Raw genomic sequence first — 22,549 nt, 5'->3', positions numbered from 1 at the left:
AATACTCCCGTTTTCCCTTCGCCATCCCATGCCCCGACATGACGTCTGCCACTGCCATTAAAGCCCTTAATTCTATATTCACTCTGTTCGGCTTCCCCGCCTACATCCAGAGTGACAGGGGATCCTCATTCATGAGTGATGAGCTACGCCAGTTCCTGCTCAGCAGGGGTATCGCCTCCAGCAGAACGACGAGCTACAATCCCCGGGGAAATGGACAGGTAGAAAGGGAGAATGGGACGGTATGGAGGGCCGTCCAGCTGGCCCTATGGTCCAGAAATCTCCCGGCCTCCCGCTGGCAAGAGGTCCTCCCTGATGCACTACATTCCATTTGCTCATTACTTTACACTGCTACTAACAGTACACCGCATGAACGCCTTTTTACCTTCCCCAGGAAGCCCACATCCGGGGTATCTCTCCCAACTTGGCTCACAGCTCCGGGAACCGTGCTTCTCTGTAAACATGTGTGGCTCCACAAGGCAGACCTGTTGGTGGAAAGGGTGCACCTGCTCCACGCAAACCCACAGTACGCCTAGGTGGCGTTCCCCGATGGCCGCCAGGATACCGTCTCCCTCAGGGACCTGGCACCAGCAGGTTCCACCCTCACACCACCCCTGTCGCCCCCGGCGCCACCCTCCCCTCCCCCGCTGCCTGCCTCCATCACTCCCCCTAGGACCGTCCGTCCTCCCCCTGCCCACCCCCGTTGATGAAGAGGATTTCGGCACACTCCCGGAGTCAACTTCGACCACGACAGCACCAACATCGCCGGCTCCACTTCGTCGATCCCAGAGGACGATCAAGGCGCCGGACCGGCTGAACCTCTGACCGGCCCACCGGATGACCAGAGACATTTTTGTTTTCACTGTTCTGTAAATATTAAAGATTGCGAATTGTATATAGTTATCCACCACCCCCGCCGGACTCAATTTTAACAGGGGGTGAATGTGGTAAACCACTGTGTTCCTATATTAAGGGTTGTACGGTAGAACCTGCACTACAGGTTCACCTGGGCCCCTGCATGCTAGCTCCGCCCAGGAACCGGGTTATAAATATGCGTGGCCTTCAGCTAGCAGCCATTTCGTCAGCTGCTGTAGGAGGCCACACTTCAGATACTAATAAAGCCTCAGTTTGAATTCAACTTCGTCTCCAGCCAAATTGATCGTGCCTCATGTTTTATGTTTCAGTAAAAGAAATGGGAAATAAGGGGATCACCAGGTCGGGCCCTTACAATATCAAAATCAACGGGCTGGAAATGTGAAGTTAAGTGTTTCTTTCTTTAAATGTAGAATTATTTTTATAGGACACACAAATACGGAGAATAGAAATCTAGATATGCATATGGATACAAGTTACAAACTTGGACTGCTAACATGTTGTTTTGCTTCTTCGGAGCATACATTGGGTATTCATTTCTCAAGGTCAGTGTGATTTCTGTTAGTAAATTAGTCTTCTCAATAAAATAGTTCAGATTGTGTCCATTGCTTTCACTTCTCCAATTTTAAAAGAAGCATTATAGTATAACAATAAAGTAAATTAACTGAATATAACCCCTTAAATGTCAGTCGCCTATTGATATTTCTGGATCATGCAGTATTAAGATTTAGACACAATCCCAACGATTCATGGCCCTTAACCATGGCTGCAGGAGGTAAAATACTGTTGTTTTTCCAGCACATTTGCCATTGTTGGAGGGAATTCCTGCCATGACTGCCATTCTCAGAGCATTCCTTAATTGCTCAGGACACAACTCCTCATTCTCCTCAGGCCTCTGTTAGCACGAAGAGAGCAATGTTTGCCATCTGCTCACCACAGCCTGTTTGTCACAGGACAATTTAACACTTGGCAGTTGAACATGATTTGGACCGCAGCTAGAGTTACTGGAAAAAGTAAACACTATTTCCAGAAAAAGGAAGCTGTTTCCATGACTTAACTGCAAGTACAAGTTTACAAGACATCGTTTTTTCATTTAGTTTGGTTACATTGCCGTACAAAATATAAATCCAACAATGACCTTTTTCAGAAACTAGGCACCGTATCATTTCCAGCTAACAATGTACAATACACTAAAGTTAATAGCGTAGCAAATTCATTCTTGTGAACAATTCAATTTTACATAGCAACAGAGGTTGTCTGTGTACTCCTTTGCTGAAATTCCTTATCTGAAATTTTTTGATCCTGTAGTTAGAGAAATAATTATTTTAATAAAGTTCCTGTCATTCAAAGTCCTAACTAATTGCTTTTAATTTTATATCACAACCTGGGTGCGATGTTTAGAAGTGAACTTAAAAAGCAATTAACCTTAATGTACTTCAGAAGTTGGATAGCAGGGGGCGGTCTACGAGTATGGGGAAAAGGCAAGCCGGATGCTGGCGCATCAGTTTCGGAAGCGGGTCGCAGCTAGGGAGATCGGGGGAGTTAAGGACAGGGGAGGGAGCGTGGTGCGGAGTGGGGTTGGCATCAATGGGGTCTTCAGGGACTTCTACGAGGAATTGTACCGATCCGAGCCCCCATGGGAGGAGGGAGGGATGGGCCATTTCCTGGACCAATTGAGGTTTCCAAAGGTGGAAGAGGGACTGGTGGCGGGTCTGGGGGCCCCGATTGGGCTGGAGGAGCTGATCAAAGGGATAGGAAGCATGCAGGTGGGGAAGGCACCGGGGCCAGACGGTTTCCTTGTCGAGTTCTATAAAAAATATATGGATCTGTTGGGCCCGCTGTTAGTTAGGACCTTTAATGAGGCAAGGGCTTTACCCCCGACAATGTCCCAGGCACTGATCTCATAGATCTTGAAGCGGGACAAGGATCCCTGCAATGTGGGTCTTACAGACCGATTTCCTTGCTAAATGTAGATGCCGAGCTGCTGGCGAAGGTCTTAGCCACGAGGATTGAGAATTGTGTGCTGCAGATCATCCATGAAGACCAGACGGGGTTTGTGAAGGGGAGACAGTTGAACGCGAATGTGCGGAGGCTTTTGAACGTTATCATGATGCCGGCGAGGGAGGGGGAGGTGGAGATAGTGGTGGCGATGGACGCTGAGAAAGCCTTCGATAGGGTAGAGTGGGGGTACCTGTGGGAGGTGCGGAAGAGGTTTGGGTTTGGGGAGGGGTTTGTCAGGTGGGTTAGGCTGTTGTATGAGGTCCCGATGGCGAGTGTGGCCACAAATAGGAGGAGGTCCGAGTACTTTCTGTTGCACCGAGGGACGAGACAGGGGTGTCCCCTGTCCCCCCTGCTCTTCGCACTGGCGATTGAACCCCTGGCTATGGCACTGAGAGAGTTGAGGAACTGGAGGGGGTTGGTGCGGGGTGGGGAGGAGCATAGCATGTCGCTTTATGCGAACGACCTGCTGCTGTATGTGGCGGACCCGGTGGGAGGAATGCCAGAGGTAATGAGGATCCTTAGGGAATTCGGGGACTTTTCGGGGTACAAGCTCAATATGGGGAAGAGCGAGCTGTTCGTAGTTCAGCTAGGGGACCAGGAGAGGGGGATTGGCAAGCTCCCACTAAAAAGGGCAGAGAGGAGCTTCAGATATTTGGGGGTCCAGGTGGCCAGGAGCTGGGGGGCCCTGCATAGGCTTAACTTTACAAGGCTGGTGGAGCAAATGGAGGAGGAGTTCAAGAGGTGGGACACGTTGCCGCTGTCCTTGGCGGGTAGGGTGCAGTCAATCAAAATGACGGTGCTCCCAAGGTTTTTGTTCCTGTTCCAGTGCCTCCCCATGTTTATCCCGAAGGCTTTTTTCAGGCGGGTTAACAGGAGTATTATGGGGTTTGTGTGGGCACGAGGGTGAGAAGGATGTTCCTGGAGCGGAGTAGAGATAGGGGGGGGGCTGGCACTGCCCAACCTCTGTGGGTACTACTGGGCCGCCAATGCGACGATGTTGCGCAAATGGGTGTTGGAGGTGGAGGGGGCTGCATGGAAGAGGCTGGAGATGGCGTCCTGTGTGGATACGAATCTGGGGGCGCTGGCAACGGCGCCGCCGCCGCTCCCTCCAAGGAGGTATACCACGAGCCCAGTGGTGGTGGCGGCCCTCAAAATTTGGGGGCAGTGGAGGCGGCATAGGGGGGAAGTTGGGGCCTCGGCGTCGACCCCATTACGGGGGAACCACTGGTTTGCCCCAGGAAGAACAGGTGGAGGGTTTTCAGGGTGGCACAGGGCAGGGATACAAAAGTTGGGGGACCTGTTTGTGGACGGGAAGTTCGCGAGCTTGGGTGAGCTGGAGGAGAAGTACGGGCTCCCCCCGGGGAACACCTTCAGGTACTTACAGGTAAGGGCGTTTGCCAGACGGCAGGTGGTGGAATTCCCGCGGCTACTGCCACACGCAGTACAGGACAGGGTGCTGTCGGGGGGGTGGGTGGGAGTGGGGAAGATCTCGGAAACTTACCAGGTGATGCAGGAGGAGGAGGAGGCCTCAGTGGTGGAGTTGAAAGGTAAATGGGAGGAGGAGTTGGGAGAGGAGATCGAAGAGGGGACAAGGGCAGATGCCCTAGGGAGGGTGAACTCTTCCTCTTCGTGCGCGAGGCTCAGCCTCATACAGTTTAAGGTGCTGCACAGGGCACACATGACCGGGACAAGGATGAGCCGGTTCTTTGGCGGTGAGGACAGGTGTGTTAGGTGCTCAGGGAGCCCAGCAAATCACACCCATATGTTCTGGGCATGCCCAGCGCTGGAGGAATTTTGGAAGGGCGTAGCGAGGACGTGTCGAGGGTGGTAGGATCCAGGGTCAGACCGGGCTGCGGGCTCGCAATATTTGGGGTGGCAGAGGAGCCGGGAGTGCAGGAGGCAAAAGAGGCCGGAATTCTGGCCTTTGCGTCCCTAGTAGCCCGGCGAAGGATTCTCCTTTAGTGGAAAGATGCGAGGCCCCCGAGCGTGGAATCCTGGATCAGCGATATGGCAGGGTTCATGAAATTGGAGAGGGTGAAATTCGCCTTGAGAGGGTCGGTACAAGGGTTCTTTCGGCGGTGGCAACCGTTCTTAGACTTTCTGGCAGAACGATAGACATTGGTCAATGGCAGCAGCAGCTCGGGGGGGGGGGGGGGGGGTTTAACTTTATTTTTGTTTATGTTATTTACACTGGAGGGTCTGAGGGGGTGTATACACCTGTTGTGTTAAGTCGGGGTGTTAATGTTAATGTATTATTTATGTACAGGGGGGAGGGGTTTGGGGGGTTGCTTTTTTAGATTGTGTTTTTTACTTAACCCTGTTGGGTTCTTTTTTCTTTCTCATTTTGTTATTGATATTTTATGAAAACCTTTAACAAAAATTTTTTTTTTTAAAAAGAAGTTGGATGGCAGAAATCCACCCTCAGATGATTACTTATATTTGTTATACATGTTATTTGATTTATTTTATTCTTTCATTAGATGTGGGCATTGATGACTCGGCCAGTATTTATTACCCATCCCAAATTGCCCTCAAGAAGGTGGTGTCCTGTTTGAACCGCTGCAGCCATGCGGTCGTGGTGAAGCCACAGTCCTGCTGGGAAGGTAGTTCTAGGATTTCCGTCCAGCGACAGGAAAGGGATAGCAATAAATTTCCAAGTCAGGCTGGCATGGGTCTTGCTGGAGAACTTGCAGCTGATGGTGTCCCCATGTATCTGTTGTCTTTGCCTTTCTAGGTAGTAGATGTTGTGGGTTCGGAATGTACTGTTGAAGGAATCTTGGTGACTTGCTGCAGTACATCTTGCAGATGGTAATGTTTTTGGAAGATGCAGTCAATGGTGCTGTCATGGTGAGTTGCTGCAGTGCATTGTGTACACGAAGCACTGCAGCAACTCACCATGTACAATCTACCATGTACAATCTACCACTGTAAATTGGTCTTTATTGTTTATCCTTGACAAATTAAGAATTAATCTGGTCCAACACATGTGAACACAAAAATGCGCAGGAAAGTATTATTTTCAACTGAAAATAAAAATATTCAATTTTAATAGCATTAAATTGATCCACTATTCCATTCAGAACATCAATCTCAGTATTTTCAAAAAACATTTCTGCCACAATTCTATGGGCGGAAAAGACCCAAGGACATCCGGAACCCAGGCCCTCAGCTCCAGGTCTGAGACCACCATAGAGGAACTGAGGGCACCTTTGAAGGCCCATCACAGTACTCACCCACACCCACTAGCAGTTCAGATGCGCACGCTTCAGTGGGACTTAAATATGGAGCAGGCTCTCGGTCACAATCTAGTGAGCACAGCACACAATTTGGTCCGCAGCAGGCAGAGGCAGAGGGTCAGAGGTCGGCAGTACTTGGTGGAATGCTGGGGCCCATCATTCTGCTGAGTCCAAGTCAGATGATGAGCCTCCAGACTCAGTTGCTGGAGCTGCAGCGACTGCCAAGGGAACTTCAGGAAGCGATGTCAGCTGCATTTCTCAAATTGCATCAAATGATGGAGGCGTGCATCCACATTTAGTCCATCAACAGGCTGGCGGCCGCCATGGAGATCTTGGTCCGGGACATCAGTCCTGCAGGGATAACACTTCAGTTCCACAGGCCGATGGAAGTGCACCTGCCCCACAGCAGGACATCCAAAGCAGGCCAGAGCAATCCCTTAACCCCATTCCCCAGTCTGGTGTCTTGCCCTGCAGCTGACCAGCCACGATCCCTGCCTTAGTGCTGGTGTGTGAGGCAGTACCTTGCCTAGGATGCCCCATGAAAGCAATGTCTTTGCAGTGAGACCCTGTGCCAAACCCAAATGCCATGAACACTGCACAATACAAGATAGCTGGATGAACATTGAAGTCCAGAGTGAAGTGGATGTCGTTTACATAGCATTGTAAAACATATCAGCCTAATTGCAATCCAACATACCCTACTGATCCAGCGTTGGGGGGGGCGGGGGGGGGGGGGGGGGGGGGTCGGTGATGATTCCAATGAGCACACCTTTTAATGAGTATGCGTGACATTAAAATGTATGCCAAAGACGTCCCTGATGTTGCGTGGTGAAAAATGGAGGTTTGACGGCACTATCACAAATTGGTGTTATGTCATTGTAAAACTAATTTTCACGCTCCTGCGAAATTCCCTGCTCACATCTGCCATAACGTTCACCACGGATAGGAACAGAAATCCTGGACTATATTTTTTATTTTTAGTGCTGAATGTTTATATCTTAAAACTAAGAGATAATACTACATTTTTTAAACTCACTGCAAGGAGTGGCAATATCAAGCACTCTGATGAGATGTAGGATAAAATGTCTAAAAGATGTGTTCACAATCAAAGCACTCCTCACTGCACCAAACATGGAGATTGTGTTTTGAACTCTTTTAGTTTCTTTGAGCGATGCTAATACTTAATCCTAATTTATACCAATTATTCTTTGAGCAATTTAGTACATTGGATGTGCAGTTATTGAGAACTGGTTCAAAGCTATGGAAAATTCATTTCACTTGTGACCCTTACAGTAAAATAACTCATTCCATATGCCTGGACAAGATTTAAATCCAAGTTTGAAAAATCAAAAAGACGGCATGCTATGTATGGTTTGTACACATATCTTGTTGACTTAGAGACCCTTAAACATGGTGTTGGGTATCAATTGAGCAAAAAACAGGAATGTTTTATAAAGGCAATGTTCTGACTTGTGTTCCCAGCTCTCACTTGCCTGAAATGCATGTTGGAAATTTGTGTATGATATTTTCTGATCATCATGCATGAAAAATTGTGCCAGGTGCACTGTCCACTGCATTTAAATTCCTGATGTGTTGTTCGCTAGCAAGAGAATGCATTGAGATGGGTAGCATGGTAGTGTGGTGCTGTGCATCACTGTAAATACATGTAAGCTAGACAGACACTAGAGGGAGCACCAGAAACATCACACACACACACTCAACCAATAGATAAGTTAGGTGGGAGGCGACCAATGGACATTCACAATACACAAGAAGGTGACACGACCACAGGGGGGCATTACACCAGCCCATACATAAAGGACACCACACACATGATCAAGCCCCTTTGGCCAGTGGAGACAGTCAGTGAGGAGAGGCACAGGGTTGATTCATTATCACACCCACCACGTGGAAGACAGCAGCTGGTCAGTCAGTTTAGGTAGCTACAATAGGGTTAGCAGTAGTGTCGAACTCAAGTTATAAAAGTGTACATAGTGTAAATAAATGAGTTGAAGTTATTTACACGTCTCAACCATCCTTGACAAATGCAACACAAGGAAGCCGCTTTTGTTACAAAGGAAACATAACAAAACATGGTACCAGTAGTGAACTGCTTAAATCCAGATAGCCATACCTCAACGTACAGTGCCAACCAGCAATACCCAGGCAAGATGTACGGGCTCCCGATTCCGCAGCCGCTCCAGTGCCACGGTGATCTCCGCGAGAACTGGCAGCGATTCCGGCAGGCGTTTGAATTCTACCTGGTGGCAGCCGAACTTAAAGACCTGGCCGATAATGAAAAAGTAGAGTTTCTCCTCACCATCGCCGGTGCAAGAGCAGAGGAAATCTTTTAAAAATGCAAGTTCTCCAAGGGGCAAAACAGGTACGACTTCCAGGCAGTCTTGGACAAATTCGGCAAATACTGTGAGGAAAACACACTCCAATCGGCAAGGATCATAGATCATAGAATTTACAGTGCAGAAGGAAGTCATTCGGACCATCGAGTCTGCACCGGCTCTTGGAAAGAGCACCCTACCCAAACCTCCACCCTATCCCCATAACCCAGTAACCCCACCCAACACTAAGGGTAATTTTGGACACTAAGGGCAATTTAGCATGACCAATCCACCTAACCTGCACATCTTTGGACTGTGGGACGAAACCGGAGCACCCGGAGGAAACCCACGCACACACGGGGAGAACGTGCAGACTCCGCACAGACAGTGACCCAAGCCGGGAATCGAACCTGGGACCCTGGAGCTGTGAAGCAATTGTGCTAACCACTATGCTACCGTGCTGGAAAGGTAATAGCAGCGCCAGTACTCACCTCGAGGCCGAGGGCCCGGACCAGAGAGCGATTTGGGTCGAGGTCGGCGGCCATCTTGCTAAAGGGACTACACTAGCGCAGTTGCGCGAGAAGTGCGCAGAACCGGAAGGTTCGTTCACGCATGCGCGAGACGCCGTGCATGCGCAATCAAGAAAACGGCCATCGGTAAAGGAGCAGCGATCTGCGCATGCGCAATCGCTTCCTACGTGCTACGTCACGCGCGTCATGACGTCAGATGCCCCAGACCGCACCAATTTAAAGGGGAAACGTCCCAAATCAAAGAAAAAATCTTTTAAAGCTGTAAAACAACCTTCCTTCCCCTGGAATGACAGCACAATGCCTCAAATTGAACCAGGAAATTAATTTAACCTCCGAAGAACCCTGCAACAAGCAGTTACCTACGCACAAACCGATGATACCGACCTTTACATTTTTTCTGGACCTCGCGAGCCCAATGATAGCTCCATGGTCCTATACGACTGCGACTCGGACGAACCTTTCGTGTTGCACATTGGTGACCCCCGCATTGAATCCGACGCAGATGCGGATACATTTTTCGGATTTGAGGATCTTCAACCCAGCAGATATGACGTCCCAACTCATCAGTGCAGGATGATGCTGCAGCCTGAAATTAAGAGACAGAAAGTGGTACAAGCCCACAGAGAGCAGCCTGCTGCCACACAGAGCGTGGTCCACACCCCGCTCAGGGTTCCCGACTCTACGAAAGAAGACATGCAAGACTCCACACCGCAGTCCTTGCAGGAACAAGACGTGACTCCAGTGTCACAAGCCTCCACAGCAAGCTCATGGACAGACTCCACAATTGCAGAAACGCAAGACTCCAGAGCGCAGTCCTTGCATGAACAAGAAGTGACTCCAGTGTCACAAGCCTCCACAGAGAGCTCGTGGACAGCCTCCACGATAGAAGCAACGCAAGACTCCAATGCGCAGTCCTTGCAGGAACAAGACCATGAGGGTCTAGCAACCTCCTCTGACCAACTAGCGGCAGACGATGTAAGTCTGCCATGCTCACGTAAACAGCAAGAAGGCTATGACAGTCTACCACGCTCCACTGCACAGCAGGACGACCATGACGGTCTATCATGCTACAATGAAGGGCACAGCGCTGATGACTGTTCAAGCCCAAATGAAGACAAGCCAAAGGAATCGTCTCTTCCAAGCCCGAAGAAAAAAGGATTATGCGCTGACCTTCAGGATCATTCTAGCCGAAGAGATATTAATAATGTTGCACAGTCACAGAAGGATGCTGAGGATTTGCTAAAGAAATTGCTTGTATGTCTAACTTGCAAGGAGCAGACTGAAAATTGCCATTGCTTTAGTATGGATCGAAAAAATGGACAAGACATTGATCCTCATTTAATGGAAATAACACAACCTGAATCATATCTACAGCAGGGACAACTGTCTCCCTTCAACACAAAACCGCAAAGTTCCAACTTCAGAGACCAGCAGTTAGTCAGTAATGCCTCTTCAACCCCTGATGGGAACATTAATCGCATTGAACCTCTGCACACTCCACTGATAAATGAGCAGAACATTGGAGCAAGAATCCTGAGGACACCGACATCGAGTAGCCAGATAAAGCACTTAAAACCCGCAGCAGTTTCAAGTGAACCAATTGTGCTTTCCAGTGATGGTGAAGGTGCAGATAAGGTCGACCCGATTATCCATTGTACCACATTAACTCCAGAGATTAAGCATTTATGTTTGGGGAATAGAATGTGGGCAATTGAGAACAGTAAAAGAGAGGCTGTGACTGTGCCAGTCCCAGCAAAATCAGAGCCAGAGACTATGAAGGCATGTACATTAGAAAAGGATGCATATGAAGTAACTGAGAAGAAAATTGTAACAGACTGTTCTTTGGAAACTAGTACAATGACGAAAGAAACATTGGATCTAACATTTGATGCCCTACATATGGGAGAAATTGAGGGAAATGAACAAGGTTCTGTAATGTCTGGGGGAAGATTTAAAATTCCAAAGAAGAAAAGCCCAAATGAAGGACAACGGCAAGACAATGACAGTCCACCCACATTGTTCGCACCACCAGATGAAAACTCTGACAATTTACCCAACCCTAGTAAACAGCAAGCAGCTACTGAGGATCTACCCACGGTATGTGAAACGAGTGACGACAGCATCCCACGTCCCATGCAAAAGGTGCAAAGTGACAGACCTCAGCTAGTGTGTACAGAGGCATTCGACGATCACGGTGAGACCACTGGTGACTCCGGTGACACCACACTACTTCCACCCTCAATTGCTCGAACCTCTCTACTAGTCAATGCATTCCTGCATGTTCCGACTCCAGACGTGCAGCTTCAAGAAATCTCAGCTGACTCCAGTGAACCTGCTAAGACTCCGGACGGGGAGCATCAACAAAAAACAGACCGGACTCCAGATGGGGAGCAACCAAACGCCGACTCTGATTCACGTAAGCCAGACTTTACTCCAGACAGGCAGTGTCGCAACCTCAGTGATGGCACGCTCAGGGTGACAGCAGATGCCACAACGACAGGAGATGGATCACGTGACAATCACACTGGGTCAGCAATAATAAGCAGCAGCTACAGTCCAAGAGGAATACACCAATTTTCACCACAGCTATGTCCACACATTTGTTCCACACTGACAGTGTGGCCAATGACAGCTCATGCTGGACAAACCCAGTATTCAAGCCTGCAGCAGCCAGCAGTCTATGCAGCATATTCTCAAACAGGCCAGCACTACGGATTGCCCACTAATGGAATCAAGACCGAAGGAGGACTACCGCCAGCGCAATCTGCACTACAGGCTGGATGCCTTAGTTACAGCCCAGGATTTGCTGCACCACAGCCTGGCCAGACAGCATATTCCTATCAGATGCAAGGTTCTAGTTTCACACCATCACCAGACATTGATGCGAGCAGCAATTCTGTCTCCAAAGCGACATGCTTCAACGCTTCTCAGCAGAATCACCCTTCCAGCACAGCATGTGGCCAGAACCAGTATGCACAGTCTCATCCGACTTCAACATCTGGCACATCCATGACCTCGAATGATACTGTTGATGGTACCTCTTCAATGTCAACGACCTATCAGCTACAAGATGCCATCCGACAGCACCACCACAAACATAAAAAGAAAAAAAGAAAAAGACTCCAAAGCGGACAGCGCAGTGATTCGACCACTTCTTGGTTCCTGTTGATGGCGTTCATAACCAAGAGAGACATTTGACCATGATGATTGATGGTTTATGGACTCACATGAATGATTTGGACTTATTGTTTAATCACCGTTCCCATGACTTGTATATACCTTACCTTCTCTACCTGTTCTTTGTTCAGTTTTTCTTCAAGTGTACAGAAAATATGAACATATAAAAAGGGGAGGATGTGGTGATGTGCATCACTGTAAATACATGTAAGCTAGACAGACACTAGAGGGAGCACCAGAAACATCACACACACACTCAACCAATAGATAAGTTAGGTGGGAGGCGACCATGGACATTCACGATACACAAGGAGGTGACACGACCACAGGGGGGCATTACACCAACCCATACATAAAGGACACCACACACATGATCAGCCCCCTTCGGCCAGTGGAGACAGTCAGTGAGGAGAGGCACAGGGTTGATTCATTATCACACCCACCACGTGGAAGACAGCAGCTGGTCAGTCAGTTTAGGTAGCTACAATAGGATTAGCAGTAGTGTCGAACTCAAGTTATAAAAGTGTACATAGTGTAAATAAATGAGTTGAAGTTATTTACACGTCTCGACCTTCCTTGACAAATGCAACACAAGGAAGCCGCTTATGTTACAAAGGAAACATAACAAAACAGGTAGCACAGTGGTTAGCACTGTTGCTTCACAGCACCAGGGTCTCAGGTTCAATTCATGGCTGGGTCACTGCCTGTGCCTTGTCCTCCCCTGAGCATGTTTCCTCCTCCTTGGGATGAATTTCTGTTGTGCCTCCCGAACAACCCCCAAAAACTCCTGCCATTGCTGTTCCACTGTCTTCCCTGCTAGGCTCCTTTTCCAATCAACTCTGGCCAGCTCCTCCCTCATGTCTTTGTAGTTACCCTTATTTAATTGTAATACCGTTACATCTGATTGCAGCTTCTCCCCCTCAAACTGCAGGGTAAATTCTATCATATTGTGGTCACTGCTCCCTAAGGGTTCCTTCACCTTAAGTTCCCTAATCAAGTGTGTCTCATTACACATCATCAAATCCAGAATTGCCTGTTCCCCAGTAGACTCTGTCACAAGCTGCTCCAAAAAACATCTCTTAGACATTTCACAAATTCCTTTTCTTGGGATCCACTACCAACTTGATTTACTCAGTCCACCTGAATATTGAAGTCCCCCATGATTATTGTAATTTTGCCTTTTTTACATGCCTTTTCTATCTCCTGATTTATTTTCTACCTCACATCCTGACTACTGCAAGGGGGCCTGTACATAACTCCCATCAGGGTCTTTTTACGTTTGCGATTTCTCAACTCTACCCACAGAGATTCTATACCTTCTGATCTTATATCGCTCCTTGCTATCGATTTAACTTCATTCCTTACTAAAGATGCAACCCCGCCCCACCCATCTACCTGTCCTTTCGATAGGACACATAGCCTTGGATATTTAGACCCCAGCCCTGATTCGCTTGCGGCCACGTACCTGTGATACCCACAACATCGTAACAGTCAATTTCAATGTGTGCAACAAGCTCATTTACCTTGTGCATTTAGGTACAACACCTTCAATCCTGCATTGACCACCTCCCTTCTCACACTTGTCACCTTTTTTTGCTCTGCCTGAGGGTGATGTTGTTCTTTTATTTTGGTTTTCTATTCCCTCTTCAGTTATTACACCTTCTAAGCTCTCATTCTGGTTCCCATCCCATGCCATACTAGTTTAAATCCTCCCGAGTGAATCTAGCAAACCTCCCAGCCAGGATATCAGTGCCCTTCCAGTTTAGATGCAACCCGTCCTTCTTGTACAGGTCACACCTGCCCCGGAAGAGATCCCAAAGGCCCAAAAATCTGAAACCCTCCCTTCTACACCACCAGTTTAGCCTCGTGTTTAGCTGCTCTATCCTCCTATTTCTAGCCTCACTGGCACGTGGCACAGGGAGTAATCCTCAGATTACAACCCTAGAGGTCCTGCTTTTTAGCTTACTGCCTAACTCCCTGAATTCTTTCTGCAGGACTTCATCACTCTTCCTGCCTATGTCTTTAGTACCTATGTGTATTACGACCTCTGGCTGTTCACCCTCCCACTTCAGGATGTCTTGTGTTCATTCAGAGACATTCTTGAGCCTGGCACCCGGGAGGCAACATACCATCCCGGAGTCTCTTTCATGTCCACGGAAGTGCCTATCTGTGCCCCTTACTATAGCGTCCCCTATAACTATCGCTCTCCTGCACTTGGCCCTCCCCTGCTGAGCAACAGAGCCAGCTGTGGTGTCACTGTTCTGGTTGCTGTTGTTTTCCCCTGTTTTAGGCATCCCAAATATGTGAACCACAAATTAGAAGTGGGACAATCATCATTTAATTAGGTACAAGCCACTCTAGTGCTAATTTTGTCTGCTTTGGAGCCCATTTTACAGCTTCACATTCACCAGCCTCTGCATTCAAAGAATCATCATCCATTACCTCCTGCGTGATGCAACCACCAAATATACATTCCCCTGCCCTCCTCTTTCACCATTCAAAAGGAACTGTTCCCTCCCTGGCCAACTCCTCAGTTATCTTCAACATCCCATTCCTTAACCTCCGGCACCTTTCTGTGCAAGTGCAGGAGTTGCAACACCTGCACTTTTACCTCCTCCCTTCTCACTATTCGAGATGCCAGTCTTCTTTCCAAGTGAAACAGCGATTTATGTGTACTTCCTCCAATTTAGTATATTGTATTCCTGACTCACCAAATGGTCTTTTCTACATTGGGGTGATCTAATGCAGACTGGGTCACTGCTTTGCAGAACAACCTCATTCAGTCCATAAGCTTGACCCTGTCACTTGTCTTTTAATTCTCCACCTTGCCCCCCTCCTGATATTTTTCCTTTGGTCTGCTACAACGTTCCAATGAAACTCAACGCAAGCTTGAGAAACAGCACCTCACCTCATCTGGGCTCAATATTGAGTTCAATAATTTTAGATTATAACCTTGACTTTGTTTTGTTTGTTTACTTTTTCTCATTTCATTTTTCCTTCACTGTGCATTTGCATGACTTCTATTCAGCATTCACACCTTATCGGGATACTTCTTGTTGTTTATTTACTTTACTTTCTCTTTTTAACTGGCTGTACCACATAGTCTTTTAATCTCTCCTGACCTTCCTCTTTTTCTTACTTCCACCTTCCACTTGTGCAAACTCTGTCACATTTCTACCTTTCCTCAGTTCAGGTGAAGGGCCATCATAGAACTGAAATATTGGGCTGGGAATTTTCCTGATGTCAAGAGCCTGCCTCAATACCGGTGGGATTTTCATCCAGTGGAGGTGGGTTAGCTTGATTTGGGCCTGCTTACATTTGCAGTAGGCCCAAGGCGGAGACGGGAGTAAGCCAATGCTGACGGGGGCCATGTTAGGAGACTTCCACTTGCAGAGACGTTGAACCAGTTACTTTACTTTATTCCTCACTCTGCTTCATCCCTCACACCACTAACACCCCTCACCCCCTTACCCTTCTCACCTTCACCCCCTTTACCCCCATAACCCTTCATGCTCCTAAATCCCGGCAAGTCTCTCACATACGCCTTACCCCACCCCAACCCCCTCAACCTCTCACTCTTCCTTAGTCCCTGACCACCACAGTCTCCTCAACTCCCAATATTCTTATACCCCTTACCCCCAAACTACTCACTCTGTATCCATCATAAACAGAAATCAAACATTTGAAACTTTTTGACATCTTCTTAGATCTGTCAAAATAAATAAGCATTACTTAATTAGCCGCTTGGAAAATGGTTATCATCTTCAGAAACTCATAAATATGTCAACATAGCCAAATAGTCATTTAATAAATCCTCTTCAGAAGCTCTCGCAAATGTGACAAAACTAACAAGCTCATATCGATTTGGACAGCTGTGTAAATAAACTCTACTGAGCTGACTCCTATAGTGGTGGTTTGGGAGGCATCCAGGCATACAAGTTTGTATTCCCCTGAACAACTGTGCAAACAAATACAGGCAAGAAGAAACAGTAGAGCAGTGTTTTACAATTTTTCCCCTCCCGGGATCCACCTTAGCCAATGGGACAACCTTCAGGACCTATGCCGGCTGAACTTTGCGACACAAGCTGGCCAACCTTTGTTTACACACTCCACATTCCCTTACCTTTAATGTGAAAGGGTAGTCTGCTTGGTCTGCATTATCTCACTTGAATAAGGTTCACAGGAGGCGAGGGTGATGTGCATATCAGGTGTTGAGTTCAGCTCGTTACTTTGCACTGTCTTCACCTTTGTGAGAAAGGAAAACCCAACCTCGCACATGTAGGTTATCGTGAAGGGCAATACCAATGAAATGCTTGTTTTACTCAGCAGTGGTTGCTCCTGGCAGATGTAACTCCAGAATGCTGACAGCCTCATGGAACTTTGGAAAGTTTTCAATGTGCTGTCCCAGGTCAGGTACAGCAGCTGAGTCTATTGATTTGGAGTCAGCTGTAATTTATCAACTGATTCAAAAGGAACTTTTCACCCACCATGTCCTTTACAAAATTTTGAACTATTCCTATAATTTGCCACTACATTCTGGCATATAACACACATGGGCTTGCATCATGATTTGTATTGGCACAATTAAGAAAACCATACCTCAAGAAATCATCTTTATACAATTTTTTCCCAATTGAAGTTTCTTCTTTCTAGGCTATTCACCAAGGCCTGGAGCTCTGTACAGAGTTAACACTAGCACTGCTCTGTGCTGCCATGGACTCTCCGGTGCAGCTCTCTCCAGCATATGAGATCCTAGCCAGTAGGTACACTGCCTATTTATGTCTCTGGCCATCTGTTTCATGTAACAAAATGATCCATCTTCATAATCCTCCTGCTTTGCTTCCTGCCTTCTAGAAAATGGAAGATGCTCTCCTCCGTGATTTGACACTAAAAGTATGTATCTACAGGGTGCTTGGCATCACATGTACATTCAGGGCATGTGACCTGCTCACTGTTGCCTCTTATGGCTGGGAGACCGCATACAGCCATTCTCATTTAAATGCCGGTAGCAGCCATTGGGCACTTTTCCCGCAATCGGAACCACCGCGGGTATGTCATAACCGATCGTTCCGTGACCCTCCTGACAACCTGCCCAAGACCCACCCCCGGGTCATGACCAGCAATTTGAAATCCCTACATTAGGACCTTTGAAGTCAGCCAAAACCTCAGACATCTGCCGAACCTACAACAAGTCAAACAGATGCTTTGTACAGAAGGCTTGAAGTCAGTATAATGTACTAAAGCACCTCTGACACCACTCCCTGTACACTTTTGAAACTTAAAACAACCATGGAAGGCACCAAGCGCATCTAGCAACTAACCTGTGGTAGTGTTGATCCATATAAATACCAATGGTTGACCATCAAGTTACTAAATGTGTCTTCAGCTGTATGAGTTTGAGAGATGGTGTTGGCTGGAGCATGGTGTTCAAGGTGACTATGTTTGGTCAAATCAGTGTTACGATTTGAGTTGATGTTATAACTGCACGGGAAGACCCAGAATAAAACCTTGGCTCAAAAGACCTAACTTTTACTTTTTTTAAAATAAAATGTGGAGAAACAGAATCACAGGACTGCTAATTATCTTTAACAACAAGGAAAAAACATTTATTAAATATGAAAAGTTGGATTAGTATACAATACTCCTTTAGTCCCCTGCTAGTTTAACAAATGCACACAGATTTTAAGATTAACACGAATTACAAAGTACATCTTAAGCTACATTAACGCGCAAAGTCCCTGTTAAGCATACAAGATGGATTTGGAAGACACACCCCTCTCTGAACGCAAGTGAATGTCTGTGGATTTCTCCTCAAAATCCCCCCAGATGACTCGGTATATCATGAGACACACTGTCTCACTGAACTTGGGCTTCCACACGAGTGATTTCAAATTCCGCTTTCAAAAGTCACACTTTCAATTCTTCTTTTTTAAATTATGTTTCCCTTAGTGGTTTGCATTCCAAAATCCAGACCTGGTTTTCCAAAGACACTTTTAAACAAAGCTTCTGCACTGCTTTTAATAGTGAATCAATTCAAGATTTACACGACCACCTTCAGAATTTCTTTTATCTTAAAGGCTTTTACACAAACTCCGAGGTCCAGCCACCACTTTCCACAATTAATTCAAATAATGTCTCCAAACTAGTAATTTCGCACAAATCTTAGCACTACTGCAAATATATTTCTGGCCTCTCATGGTCCAATGCCTTTTCAACTCTCTGTGACTTTATTGAACAGCAATTTATTCTGGTTCTTTATTTCCTCTGTTTGTTAACTCCAGAATTCTTGGAAACATCTCTTTATTTCTTTAGTTTCCTTAACTAGCTGTTCCAGCATCTGTTTTCTTAATTATTACTCCATAGTATGGCTTTCCTTCTAGCAAGGCTGAGAGAAATTTTCCTTCTTTAACTGTCTAAAGCCAATTGCTTCTAGCAGAGCTGTGAGAGCTGCCTTCTCACTGACAATCACCTTGAACTATAATTAAATTAGCTAAACTAAAACTTAAAAGCTTTTCCAACCTTAGAAGGCCCCAGTTGATAAGCAACAACTGCAGGTTTAAATCCATTAAAGCAACTTTTATTTTCCTAACATCAGCGATACATACTGAATGGCATCATGTGCTGTCTGCTCTGTCGACAGATGTTAAGTGCATGCATGGTCACCCAATTACCAATGATGGTACCCAGCATATTTATTTGTGTCAGAAATGGGGCCATAGGTGAAAGATATGCAGCGAGATTCTCCATTCCTGAGACTAAGTGTTGACGCGGGGGCAGTATCCGTGGACTTCCATGACAGCAAAACTGGCACCGCACCTGGACCGATTCAGTGACTGTTAAGGGGCTAGCACTGGCGCCATGTAGAACGCAATTGGTTCCAATGAGAAACAGTGCAGGATTTACCGAGTCCATGATTTCACACTCGGGAGGCTGAGAAGCTGCAGCCGCATTTAAACACTTCACCCCCCACACACACCATCCCAACCAACAAGATGGCACTAATTGCACTGGAGTGCACCCATCCCACTGATGGGTCAGCTAGGGCCAGAAAGCACCAAGGAAGGTGGCCTAGGAGGACACCCATTCAACCTGTGGCCTTAAGTACACAGTGGGCAGACAGTGGTGAGCGCTGCTCCATGACTGCCTTGCAGGCCGTGACAATGGCGTTTTGTGCCCGTCCACCCCGGCTCCACAGTCTACCTCTTGGCCACCCCCATGACCAACCCCTCCACCCCGTCCACCCCGCCTACTGGCAGAAGTCCCCCCGGCCAGCGGCATGACTGTCAGCAAACTATGGCGATATTGGACACTTTCCGTACCCCCTCTCTCTCCCTCAGCACCCACGGCACCTGTTTCACGATTTTTAAATGAAGAAGTGAAGCTTGTTGTTGAGAATTTGCCCCAGTGGAAGCGGAGAATCGTGGAGGCCCCAGAGGATAATGGGTCAGGCCTGCTAATGATATGCCAAAGGTGTTTACTGTACGTCCAGAGTGGAACGCATTAACGCTGCTGTCGAAGCACTGGAGAATGGTGGATTGGCGTGAAACCGGAGCCCGCCACGATTTTGGCGTCAAAACCAATTCTCCGTCAAACCGCGTTTCCAGATTCCGGCGTCAGCCGACAGAGAATCCCTCTCATGAATTTTTGGTTGAGATCATTGTTACATCTCTGGGTTATGCAGTCGTATAGCTAGATATGGATAGTGCAAGTCAAATTTGCACATAGGTGGTATGGGATTCATTTACAAGCATTACAGATGTCACTGTGCTCCACATTCAGTTCTGGACATTGTGGCTTTGGAAGAGAATCAGCACAGATGACAGCTCACCACTACCTTCATAATGGCAATTAGAGATGAGCAATAAATGCTGCTCTAGCCAGCGATGCCCACATCCCATGAGTAAATAAATCTAATTGAGGTGTTCAAAGTGATTAAATAAGTTGGCCTCATCCAACTGTTACACAAGTGCATTCTGTATAGGTTGCAAGGTAACAATCAGGACTTCTTCACACCAATCTCGCAAAAAGTATTAGATGCTATCATACAATCATAAAAAGAAATTCGACCCACTGACCCTTCAAAAGAGCATCCCACCCACCTTAAGGAATAATTTTAATTTTTAGATCAATAAATTTTCTGCCAATCAAAGGCATCAAGGGATATGGAGCCAAGGCAGGTGGATCGAGTTGGGAGGCAAATGAGCCGCGATTTCACTGAATGGATGAGTTTTCCCTCCATTATTTGGATAATGGGAGTAACTTTCATAGCATGATGGCTAAGATCAGCTAACTCACCACAGAATGGAATCTTCATGTATTAGCTGCTGAATTAGTGCTGAACCTTCTAGACATATATTTTCCCTCAAACATTGTAAACATTCTGTACTATTCTGTGGGGTTAATTTCTGCTAGTTTTGGAATAGATTTTGTACAGTCAGTTACAATGGGACACTCCAGTTTGAGAGGATTTGGAGCTTCTAATATCACCTGATTTTGTAACCAGGAAAGTGTCTTGTTTACTGTTACTAAGTGCTATCTTCATCCATTTTAAGCTTATTGGCAGTGCTGAAGCACAGCAAATGTAATATCACTCTTCAAATTACTGCCAGTGTTTAATTAGTCTAACCGTGTTGTAAGTGTTCAGAAGAGGCCTCCTGTCATTAGCATGGTTGAAACAGATGAAAAGTATTACATACATACTCTTTAAAATGTTTACTAAATTTCCAGTGATCTGCTTTTGGAACAATTGCTTATTTGGAATTTGCAAGTAGATACTTTAAAGATATGACATGCTGGGTTGTGCATTTGCTTCGCAACAAGCAGGTTACAAGTGGCTTATTTCTAACATAAGAACTGTAATAGTACATCAGCTAACACTTGGGATTAAATTAATTAAAAAATAAGTCAAAGAAATAAATCGACAAAGCTGTTCAAAATTTTGATACTTGGAAAAGTGTTTCCTGCTTCTCACTATCTTTTTTGTCATTGTGACATTCTTGGCAAGAAACGCTGAGGCCAGGATTGGTGTTCTATGTAAATTGACAAGAACGCATTTTACAGATAACAATCTCTGGTAGCATCCTTAGGGTAATAGGCAAACCCTAAAGAAACCCGCTATCCCAAACCCAGGATGAAACATAGGGGGCGGGATTCTCCGTTTGGGAGACTACGTCTGGGTGAAAACGGTGGTGTTTTACGTCAAGAAAACTAGTGCAAAACGGCCAATGATTCCCTGCTCCGGGGGGGGGGGGGGGGGGGGGGCTAGCAGCCAGGCAGCTTAGAGCTTAGATTGGACCTCCCCTGACTGTGGCGGCGCTGGACTGAGTCCCCAGCCGCCACACTGAGTACACGATGGACGAGACCACACATGTGCCATGCCGTCGGGAACTCGGCCAGTCGGGGATGGAGCATCGCAGGGCGGGCCTCAGGCAATGGCCTAGCGTACACTACTTTTCAGGGTGTAGCATCACGAATGCATTGCCGCCCCCGATTTTGGCATCATCAGGGGTTCGCCTGCCCGTCGCCGAACACGATTTTAGCGTCGGGGATCGGAGAATCTAACCCATGGTCTGGTGGACAAAGTGCACAATATAGTTCTCAAAACATTACCGTGCTCTGCCTGATGCGATATCCTCCACATCACTGTGGTGGTCACCATGTGCCCTCAGAGGGAGCGGAGGCTGCCTGCTCACTCAAATCATTACGAAGTCTAAAATGTGTCAAATCAGAACACCTACCCAACATCAACCTGGGTAGGAAAACCAATAGCGGTAAACCCAGCCCTGTCAAACTAGATAATATCTCCTTACTAACAGATGGGGACTTATGCCAAAATTAGGAGAGCTGTCTCACAGACTAGTCAAGCAACAGCCAGATATAGTCATATTCATGTAGTCATACCTTACTTAAAATGTCCCAGACACATGTCCTTTCCCACTGGCAGGACAGACCCATCATAGGCGATGGCACAGCGGTATACAGTCAGGAGAGAGTTATCCTGGGAATCCTCAACATTGACTGCGGAAATTTCAAGGCACCAGGTTGAACAAGAGGAAACATCCTGCTGATTACCACCTCTCCGACCCCCATCAGCTGATGAATCAGTACTCCCCCATGTTGACCACCAAATGGAAGAGGCACTGAGGGTAGTAAAGGCATAACATCTATTCTGTGAGAGAGACTTCTATGTCCATCATCACGAGTGGCTCAGTAGCTCTATTTTTGACCATGCTACTTGAGTCCTAAAGCTGTGAGACAGGGTGTGTGGCAGGTGGTAGAGAACCAAAAAGAGGGAAAAACCTACCTGATCCCATCCTCACCAACCTGCCTGCCACAGATGCATCTGTACATCTGACAATAGTGGCTGGAGTGACTCCCGCACAATCCTTGTGGAGATGAA

The sequence above is a fragment of the Scyliorhinus torazame genome, chromosome 3, assembly GCF_047496885.1.
Source record: "Scyliorhinus torazame isolate Kashiwa2021f chromosome 3, sScyTor2.1, whole genome shotgun sequence".
Taxonomy (NCBI): Eukaryota; Metazoa; Chordata; class Chondrichthyes; order Carcharhiniformes; family Scyliorhinidae; genus Scyliorhinus; species Scyliorhinus torazame.
Note: the sequence above shows the minus strand (reverse complement) of the source record.